We start from the raw sequence: 11,332 nt of genomic DNA on the forward strand, positions 1-11,332 counted from the left end.
GAAACTTCTGTTTACTATCGCTACAAATTTCTAAAATTTTGTAGTCTTATTTGTAAATGAAATATCTAGCTGCTTTGTAGACAGTACCTTCGGACAGTGTCGTATTCTCCATTAAATTTACAGCCGTCTACTATTCCAGTTCATAGTCCGTAATGTATTTGATTGTCGTCGTAAATTGGAGAATTGTCGTATTCTCCATTAAATTTACAGCCGTCTACTATTCCAGTTCATAGTCCATAATGTATTTTATTGGTCGTCATTAATATGACTAAAATAACGAGATACTTTGTAGTTTGTTTCTGCACAAAAAAAGTGTCCAATTCTCCATTCCACATACATCCTCTGTCCGCTATCCCCGCTTGTAGTTCATGATTTATTCACGTTCTGGGTATTATTTGTTACCGAAATAACGCGATAATTCCGCGACTTCTCTTTCAATGTACCGTACACCAGGTCGATCGTGACAGCGCGCGAAGGGGGAAAAGGGATGCAAACCCGGCTCTGTGTTGTGGCTGTGAAGGTCTAATTTTCCTTCGGGACTCGAGAGAGAAGAAGAACAGGCGCGTCACGCACCCAAACAAAGCTGTGGAATTTAATCGGGAGACCGTTCTACTTTTTCTGATAAGAGTTTGCGAAGCCTTTTCATCCGCCCCGCTGGAATTGACAGTCAACAAGAAGTTGCCTTTGAGGCGGATATTGCTTTTCTGCTTGTATTAATGGCTTGGAGTTTCGAGGCTTCTGGAATTGGAAAGAGATGACTTTTTTTTTTTTATCTTTAAAAATTTCGGGACGTACTCTTGATTTTTTCTACCAGAAAGGGCAGTAGTATAATTCGTGATTCTCTCTCTCTCTCTCTCTCTCTCTCTCTCTCTCTCTCTCTCTCTCTCTCTCTCTCTCTCTCTCTCAATAATAGCTGAAATGGATTACAGTAAGCTAGACTAAATTTTCTCAATCTCTCTCTCTCTCTCTCTCTCTCTCTCTCTCTCTCTCTCTCTCATAATAACTGAAATGGATAAAAGTAAGCTAGACTAAATTTAATTTTCAATCTCTCAATAATAACTGAAATGGACAAAAGTAAGCTAGACTAAATTGTCCAAATAGTGCCATTATCTTTTTGAATACAACTCGCTCGTATTGCCATCTTATTGTTATTCAGTTTCACTAGTATTTACTTGCTCTGAAATTCATTCGTTTTTAGTATTACCAATTTTATGCTGGTAGATCACATTTCTTTTGCTTATCCCAAAGTAGGGCGTTTTCTGTCAGTACAATCGCAGTCAGGTCTGTTCCTTCGTTTTGTACTTCCCAGCTCTGATTTCACGGCTGTGCCTTTCCTCCGTGTTCCCTCAGTTCTCGGCGTTAGCAGGTGCCCTCCCCTGTACGCTCCTCGTTTATCCATACCCCGACGATTTCCTCCACCGTCATGAAAACTTCTCGAGTTAACGAGAAACGATCCACCGTAATGAACTCTGATAGACGGAACAAATTTCCCGCCGCTGCCGGGTCACGCAGATCTGCCATCTCCGTCTTCCTCTTTTTCTTTCTTTTTTTTTGTGTGTTGGCCGTTCTCTCGTATCTTTCTCCCTGTGCTCTTTGCTTTCTCCTCCCTCCTCCTCATTCTCCTCTTTCTCTTTTTGTCCTCTTTCTTCCTATGTTTTCTCTTGGTCTTTCCTTCTCCCCAATTCTGTCATGTCAGCTTTTTTTTTTCACTTCCCGATCTTCTTTTCTTCCTTATTTTGCTCCTCCTTTATCCACCTTTCTTTTCTTTATCCACCTTTCCTTTCCTTTAGCCACCTTTCTTTCCCGTCTTTCCATCCTTTTTTTCCCCTCTTTTCCTAATCTTCTCTACTCCCGTTTCTTCCTCCTCCCACGCCAGTTTCTTTTCCTCCTCTAACGCCTCATCTTTCTTTTCGCCTCCTCTCTCTGCTACTCTTTCTCCAAACCTTTGTTCCCTCATCTTTCTTTTCGCCTCCTCTCTCTTTCGTTATTGTCTCTCCCTTTTGCTGACATTTCTTCAAGTTTCTTTTGTTTAATGTCATTTGCACACCCACATTCTCTCTCTCTCTCTCTCTCTCTCTCTCTCTCTCTCTCTCTCTCTCTCTCTCTCTCTGATTATAACTGTTTCCTTAATTTATTTACCTTTAGCCGTGAAATTTCAAAATGCTTTTTGCGTGCTCATTGGATAAAGATATAAAAAGTGTTCGGCTTGTATGGATATGTTCGTGATGGACGTCATTAACTGATAGATAATTATATAATATATATATATATATATATATATATATATATATATATATATATTAAAACTAATATATATATATTAAAACTAATGATCAGATCAACGGATGGAATATGTCCAACTGTCTCGAGATGACGTTTGTGCCACCTCGTTTTTGGAATTGGAAACGAAGACATGAAATTCGCAACTCCGAAAATACCGTTCGTGGTATCCTTTCCCACATTTCGAATTTCCAATATAAATGCTGCACATTGATGCCAAAACTCATACCCGACGGCCAAACGCAACTTGGGCCCAATGGAAAACGGGGGAAGGTGTACAAGTCATTAAAGAGAGAAATAGATTTGTTTTTTTATCGGAATCTGTGTATGTAAGTGTACCTTAGTTTAACCAGACCACTGAGCTGATTAACAGCACTCCTAGGGCTGGCCCGAAGGATTAGATTTATTTTACGCGGCTTAGAACCAATTGGTTACCTAGCAACGGGACCTACAGCTTATTGTGGAATCCGCACCGCATTATAACGGGAAATGAATTTCTATCACAAAAGGTAAATTCCTCTATTTCTTCATTGGTCGGTCGAAGAATCGAACGCGGGACCAGCAGAGTGCCAGCCGAGAGCGATACCCACCAGTCCAATGAAGAACTGGGTATGAAAGATCTCGTGATATACACTGGAAACAGGGGGCTATTTGCAAACGTCGACCAGTTCATATTTTATTCGACAGTTAGCGTGTGATTTAGAGAGAGAGACAGTTTAGCGCGCTAAACTGTATGATAAAACTAAAAATTTAAATCTGTTCACTATTCTTCTTACATTTTATGTAATCATATCATATTTCATAATCATTACAAATTTTGTAACAATTGCATATTTCATTATAATTTTATTTTCAGTGGAAAACTAATGTGAGTATTAAAACCTTAGAGTTTTGCAATGTCGAACTCAACTTTGTACTGAGGTTAGTGCGGATTGTAAATAAATGTAAAATATATGTGGTTTCTTTAGAAAAACGCAATTTACTAGAAATACTGATTAAGAATACTGGATTTTTCATGTTGAGAAAAAATCTGAATCACCATTTATCCCACCCATAAAGAACAAGAGCTTGCAACCTAACACACAAAACGTACATTCATTCACACAAACAAATATATAATATATATATATATATATATATATATATATATATATATATATATATATATATATATATATATAATATATGTGTGTATGTAAGTGCATGTGCCTGGTTCTTAGGAACATACCATTGAAGCAATTTAAATTTGAATGTGTTATATTGTCACTGTCGTTACACGAGCATCACTGATCACGATGCACAGTACTTGTATTCGGCCTCTTATCCTACCACCTTCACCAAAATACAATCCCTCTCTGACCCTCTGCCCTCAAAGACATTGAAATAAGCCACTCTTGTCATAGCACCCCAAAAGAGGTCTTCCAGCTCATCTCTCTCCTCTATCTATTTCGCCATAAAAAAGGTTTCCGTTGTAGCTCGACAGTCATCCATTCTTTTAAGATGAGCTGTCTTATATTTTTCTCTGTCAGTGGGTATCAGCACAGCTAGAATTTCCCCTATTCAAGACTTACTCATTTGTTGCCAGTGTATTCTTGGGAATACACTTTTCAAGAAACAGCAATGACTGCTATAAAGGCTTTCGAGAAAGTGTAAAAAACTGGACCTTTGTTTTTCATTTTTGCCTCCTTCTTAACCAAATTGTCTCTGACAGGGAGTTAAAAATTTAATTGCCTTTCCGATTCGGGTGGATATTTCTTCGTCCAGACTACGATATGTATTTGCAGAACCGAGGTGACAAACATATAAGTTTCTATGTGAAGATTGGTCATGTTTGGATTTCATTTCCTGCTTCGTTTCCCTTAAGAAGCGGATCTCTGGTATCCTCTGAGGTTAAGTCCTTATCTTCATACTGCCTTTTAATTTTGCCTTTATTTTTCGGTAATTGGTCGTAAAAGTCATTAGGTTGCCTTGTGTATATATGTGTGTGTGTGTTTGTTTATATATACTTGTATGTGCACATACATATGTCGGTCCAGTTGATGGTACTGGAAACCTCATATGCAGCAGATTCATCAACCAAAGGTGCATATTTTTCGAGCAGTTTTACGAGTTGCGGAAAACCAGATGACAAAATAAAAACATGTCGCATACATTGATTGTATTTGCAGTAAACTTCTTTACTTCTTGATTGTAGGCGGAGAAAAATATTCGGAAAGCGACAGTTAATCATCATTGGTTGGCCTGCTGTCAAATCTCTGTTCGTCTCTCTCTCCTACACGCTATCTCTCCGTCTGTGCCCGCTCCGTCTTATTTAGTGAGTGTAATTTCTATAATTATAGTATTACTCTCTCTCTCTCTCTCTCTCTCTCTCTCTCTCTCTCTCTCTCTCTCTCTCTCTCTCTCCATATTGTGTACGCAATTTGTGTCTCTTTTGTTAGTCTTTCTTTGTATTATGCTACATCTAATTTCCGTGTTTATGTGACCTCTCAATCTTTCCGCACCTCCTCCTCCTCCTCCTCCTCCTCCTCCTCCTCCTCCTCCTCCTCCTCCTCCTCCTCCTCCTCCTCCTGCACCTAATTTCTATACTTATGCAATTATTCTCTTCCACCTCAGTCGAATTGCCTGCCAAAATAATAAACGGGACAGAAGCAGACTGTTTCCTGGAAGCAATATTATAAACGGTCGCCTCACTTCGGCTTCTCTGGAATCCGCCTCGGCCGAAGACTGATTGGAGCCGGAATGGCAGTTGCCGCACGCAGAGTCCAGCGCCACTTACGGCAGAGCGGTTCTAAATACACAGCATTACGGACTCAGATGAAGAATTAGGAATCCTTTGAGTTTTACATATATATATATATATATATATATATATATATATATATATATATATATATATATATATATATATATATATATATATATATATATATATAATAATGTATATATAGTGTATAAATATATGAAGTTTTGTCACATACACCGTGACATTTTTTTTTATATTCACGAACATTAACCTACAAATGTCGTTTAATATAACTTACCCTGGGAGTAAATACCGATGGGGAATTAACAAATGATTGGCTAACTTACCCTGGGAATAAATACCGAAGGCGAATCAACAAGAGTTTGGCCAACTTACCCTGGGAATAAAATTTAATACCGAAGGGGAATTAACAGAGACTGACTAACTTACCCTGGTAATAAATACCGAAGGGGAATTAACAAGTGGCCTTCTAACTTACCCTGGGAATAAATACCGAAGGGGAATTAACGAGTGATTGGCTAACTTACCCTGGGAATAAATACCGAAGGTAAAATTGAATAGTGCAGGGCGTGTAGGGGGTTTCGACACCCTGCTGGTGGGACTTTTGTGTAGGAGTATGAAGTGGGTGGCTATTGTCATGGGAATTTCCAACACTGTCGTCTGAACAGTTAAAGTGTGAATCTGACAGTGACTTCTGTAGATTTTTCTCTGAAGCGATTCCCTCTTAGGGAAAATAATGTTAAAAATTAATTATATATAAACACATATATACACATATGTGTGTTTATAATATATATATATATATATATATATATATATATATATATATATATATATATATATATATATATATATATATATATATAGTTATATTTACGTATTAAGGTTATCAATGACGACACAAACATCAGAGTGCACAAATGGAGGTCGAGGGTATATCTTATGAACACCACAATCAGTCGCTCTTATTTGAAAAAAAAACACTTTGTAAACAAAGGAGTTGTGGAATGATGGTGAAGAGAAATGAAAAAATGATGCAAGGCGGCGTAATAATTAAAAGAAACATTAAAGTCGCCGGGTGATTGGATGATGAGCTTGGTGGCACCCAGGGTAGGGGAGGGGAGCGGGTACCCCCGGGCCGTCTGTTGTTCACCAGGCAGAGGGTGAGGGAAAGACCTCTCTTAACCTATCCCTCATTCTCTGACAATCAATATTGGTGTTAGCAGATACTTTTTTTTTTTCTTATTTTATAAAGCAACTAAATGATTAAAGTTTGTGGCCTTCGCAAGAAGCAGTGACGAGACAGCAGGTGGTAGTTGGGGGATTTTCACAGGTATTTGTCGTGTCAATATTGTGTCTTCGGAGACAACAAAAATATGTTACTATAATTTCCTTTTAGGGTTCCAATAGAACTCGTTCATATTAATCCACCAGAGTATTTGTCTGTCATTCTATCTGCCTGTCACCCACGAGAGACCTCATGGGGCTATCAGTGCATTTAAAGAAATTTAGAGAAGTGGTGTGATGTGGACCAAAGATTTTCGTGGAATTAGATATAAATTCAGATACGAAACTAGATTTTTATTTTTTTATTTTTCGTCTGTTCCAGTGGAGTTATGCACTCTCCGAGTGTTGATGGTTGGTTTATATATATATATATATATATATATATATATATATATATATATATATATATATATATATATATATATATATATATATATGTAACCCTTATGTAACCTCGTTTTTTATTCTATTCACGTATTACGAAACTTTTCACACCACTGGTATACCTTTATCAGGCAATTCATTCTGCAAGTTGTTTGCTTGTGTACGTATAATATATTATAGATTATATATATATATATATATATATATATATATATATATATATATATATAATATATATATATATATATATATATATATATATATATATATATATATATATATATATATATATATATATATATATATATATATATATATATATATATTTCTGACTCACTCAGGATCGAACCCAGGTCTTTCAATTGAAAGGCAAGGGTCATTGCTGAGTTAGCTTGCCCAGGTAATTCCTTGGGTGCAGTGGCACTCAGGTTCCAACTTCTTTTACGAATTTGCGTGGCCTAGTTCGCAGCGCCCTTGCCTTTCAATTATAAAGACCTGGGTTCGCTCCTGATGTGAGTCAGAAATTTGTTTCCGTTCCACACGTGACTGTGTGTTGATTATATATATATATATATATATATATATATATATATATATATATATATATATATATATATATATATATATATATATATATATATATATATATATATATATATATACTGTATATATATGTGTATGTATGTACATACATACATACATACATGAATTGCCTGCTAAGGTATACCAGTGGTGTGAAATGCTTCGTATTACGTGAACAGAATAAGAACGAAGTTGCAAACTTTTTCTCCCTTTTTTGTGACGTTATGGATTATTTGTTGGCTCAAGACATCACTCTGAACTCTGGTCGTTGGTGGCGTGTGTAACCTTTTAGATGAAAGATTCCGTCTGGAATGCGCAGCGGATATACACTGTGACATTATTCCCTCATTTTTTTATTGATTTGTAATTATGAACTGGCCTTGCGACGAAAATGGTTATCGATGTGGTAATTCAACTGTAATAAAGAACACTTAAAAGAGAGATCACAGCGGGTCTCGGGTACTCTTGAGTTTGTAGAGTGCATTCCGGAGAGGTCCGCAATATCGATTAAATTTCTCATCCGAGCAGAGAAATGGAGATTGTTAATCAAACAAATATCTCGGCTCTTTTGAAAGGTTCGCATCCTTGTGCTGGGTATATAGCAATTGAAAATTAAGAATATTTTCTTGTTAAGTCATACCGGGCAGTTTGACGGGACTGAACGATTCAGTGTTTGCGGAAAATCTCATTTACAGTGATTGTGAAGAATCAAGTGCCGTTATTGTACCATTTTTGCAGTGAGTGGGGAGCTTATGTATGGGATCACTGGTTATAAAGGTTAGATACAAGTTGTGATGCAAGTTGTATAGATTATTACTAGTACCATTAATATTATTTACAAGAGCATGCGTATTTAGCGAACAATCTAACATGTCGCCAGTTTGACTGCTAAACGTCCACTGATTAGAACGCAACGCTTGAAGAAGTGAATGGCAAAATGAAACGGAAAAGTAAAAGTGACTACGAGCAATAGAATTTAATATGTATAGAGATTTACGACAGCACCCAGTGGCAAAGCTGGTAACCTCGGACACCATAGCAACCAAAAAGATTAGTGTCCAGGCTATGGAAAATCTCCACGCGCACCCAAGACTACTAAACCCCATCATCGCATGGTGTGCTGCCACAAAGAAGAAGAAGAGGAGGAAGAAGAAGAAGAAAGGGGTTTTTAATTGAACGAGGGACAAAAATAAATGAAGACGGTCGAAAATATATGGAATTAGCAAGATGAATAGCCCGCTGATGACTTCCTGGTTTCCCTCGGTGTTGCGTTCAGCGCTGCATTTATCGTTCGCTCCGAAAGCCCTTGGTTTCCAAGCTCTCCTCTTCTGTTTTTTTTTTCTTTTTCTTTCCAGCAGGCTCAGTTTACGCCGTTGTTGTTCTCGTAGTCTGGTGGTTGATCTTGCTGTTGTTATTTTGTAGTTTCCTCACAGCAGATTTTCTTGAAATATTACCCAGAGCTGGCGATTTATAGTTTGTTGTTTTGCGTATTGGTTTTCACAGTGGTGCCGTAGTTTAGTTTTAATAGATTGTCAACAGCTACATTTGTGTTACTATTTTTAAGTCCGTTCTTTCCTTGGTAACTTTCCACACCGCGACTGAAGTACGGAAGAATCGGTAATCTTCTTTGGTTTTAATCTGCCAAGGTCGAAATGTTTTTCTGTTCTTTACTTCCGGGTTAATTTTGCAAGAGTTGACCTTTCATTATGTAGCCTGTTTATTTCCTTCTTTGATATTTTTTTACAATATTTCGTTTGTTTTGGACTTTCTTCTCGTGTCTCCTTCTTTGTTGTAATGACGCAATCTGATGATACCGGATACTGATCTTGCCAAACTTTAGCTGAAATATCTTTTTCCACATTTTCCAGTTTATTATATTGTGATCTCAAGGTCTTTATTTCGGAGAAGAGATGTCTCCCTTTGCTGCACATGTTCCTCACTTTCCATTTTAAGCGGAGTATCGCTCACGCTTCACTAAATGATACATTGATTCCCGGAAAACTCAAATCACAAGTCATCTGCATTGTGATATCAAATTGAAATAAATTTCGCCGGACTTAGCGTTCAGATTATACGACAGTGCTTTGAGTAATGGATTTGGTTCCTCGAGAACAAAGAAAACCTAATATAACCATCAGCTTCACCGTCATAACCATCGTCTGGTCACCTCCCTTCCCCTTTAGCCTGATGTTGCTCCAGAGGCTCAGCATTCTATCATTTTACGCGGAAGGAGAAGACGAGGGAAGGGGACGAATAAGAAGGGGGAATGGGAGGGGGAAGGGAAGGAAGAGAGAGGGGGTGATTATGAGAAAGCATTGATGGGCAAGGGGAGAGAGAGAGAGAGGGAAGGGGAAGGGGGTAGAAGACCGGGGGTGCAGGGGAGAGGAAGAGAGAGTGAGAGTGAGAGGTGAGGGTTCAACAAGAATCGATTTGGTCCGCAGTAAACACAGGGCTGGCTCTGTCTCCTTTCTAGAACTGGGGATCTTAAGCCTCATGCGGACTTTTTTCAGTATTGTGACGACCTTCCTGCCGAAGGCGGCTGTTGGCCGAGCTCGTTAGAGCCCCCAGGAATTTCCAGGAGCTCCGCAGCGGGCGTCTGCGCTCTGTGTTCCGCCGCCGTGGATTTACGTACAGTGATTCGCATGTCAGTTTTGGCGATTGGAGGGAGCCACTCGTGGTGGGGGCATTGGCTCTGCCGCTAGAGGTATTGGTGGTTTGTGTGTGTGTGTGTGTGTGCGTCTGTGCGAAGGAGAGAGAGCCATGTGGTTCCGCTGTAATCAGGCAGAATCATAAGATTTCCCCTCAAGGGTAGAACCTAGATAATCGCGTTACCTCGTCGTGCCTTGCCGCTGAACTTCCACGGTATTCATGGCCTTTGGAACATCATTCTCCTTTCCAGATCACTCGTTAACGCTATTGGTTGGTTTATGCATCTGCTAATGAAGTGAAATTTGACTAAACACGAACGCACGAGGAAGTTCGGGAGCAGTTAATCAAACGAGCGTCTCGGAATAAGCTGCACCGCAATTACATCATCACAGGCGCTGACCTACCTCGAACGATCACTTCGTCTGACGAAATTTCATCTGAAGGGATTCGTTTGCCTCTCCTCCTCCACCATGATTGTCCCAAGAATCTTCTTCTTCCTGATTTGGCGGGTTTTGGCGGAGGCGGTGCTTGCATGGGTGCTGCTGCGTGCTTCTTCCTCCGTCCGCGGGTAAGGAAATTATGGAGAGAGGACACGAGCCTCCTTCTTCTTCTTCTTCTTCTTCTTCTTCTTCTTCTTCTTCTTCTTCTGTTTTCATAACGCACTTGCTTGTCTGGTTGCCCCTAATGGGAGCTGGGAGGAGGGACTCTCGTGGGAAGTGTAATGGAATGTAATTATTCCACACGTGCGCTGGGGGCTTTGTAAACACGTCACGCTAAGTACGCACCGACACCTCGAGAATGATGGAGTACCCTCGTAAGCTGGTCCTCTAAAGTACGTAATCACTTGGATTTGAGGTACTCCTAGATACTGATATTTAAATGCTGATACTCCCTAGTAATGTTTTAGAGACTGCCATCTCACCCATTTGGTTCACGGTATCTTTAAGAAATGTATTTTCTGTCCTTCAGCAAGCTTTCATGTTTTTGAATGGCGGACTTCTGTTCAGGCGATTTCTTCTCGTCTGCCGAACGTTGTCCACATTTTGTTTAGATACAAATGTCTGACTGACAGAAGGAAAGCGTTAATTTGTACACCCGTGAACACGCCAATGCGGAACTTTAGACAGCTGGTTCAATAATAGACATTTATTTGAGGATACTTTGGCTGCCAGTGTAATAACCATAAATGATTGATTGATTACGTAATTGATTTATGCAAACTGGTCTTACAATGACACTGGTTAAGTAAGCTTCTTACCTCCGCAATGTACTCCTGTGTAGAATCTCATTATTCCATTCGCTTTTCATATCTGTTTCAAGAAATCTGTTCCAGTACACGATTTTGACCTTACTCGTATTTGCTTAGAACCTTTGCGTCATATCTAC

General features: G+C 39.0%; 1 protein-coding gene across 2 annotated transcripts in view; it reads left to right on the plus strand.

Moving 5' to 3' along the window:
- LOC136828933 (uncharacterized) overlaps positions 1 to 11,332 on the plus strand; it is a 116,760-nt gene that overhangs the window by 49,650 nt on the left and 55,778 nt on the right. The window contains exon 1 of one of the 2 annotated variants that reach the window (XM_067087300.1): positions 9,688 to 10,514. The exons of the other annotated variant lie outside the window; for it this stretch is intronic. The gene's annotated coding sequence lies outside the window, so the exon portion shown is untranslated. Of the gene's footprint in view, positions 1 to 9,687; positions 10,515 to 11,332 lie in introns of those variants that run through there. 2 annotated transcript variants of the gene reach the window in all.

This window comes from Macrobrachium rosenbergii, chromosome 43 (genome assembly GCF_040412425.1).
Source record: "Macrobrachium rosenbergii isolate ZJJX-2024 chromosome 43, ASM4041242v1, whole genome shotgun sequence".
NCBI lineage: Eukaryota > Metazoa > Arthropoda > Malacostraca > Decapoda > Palaemonidae > Macrobrachium > Macrobrachium rosenbergii.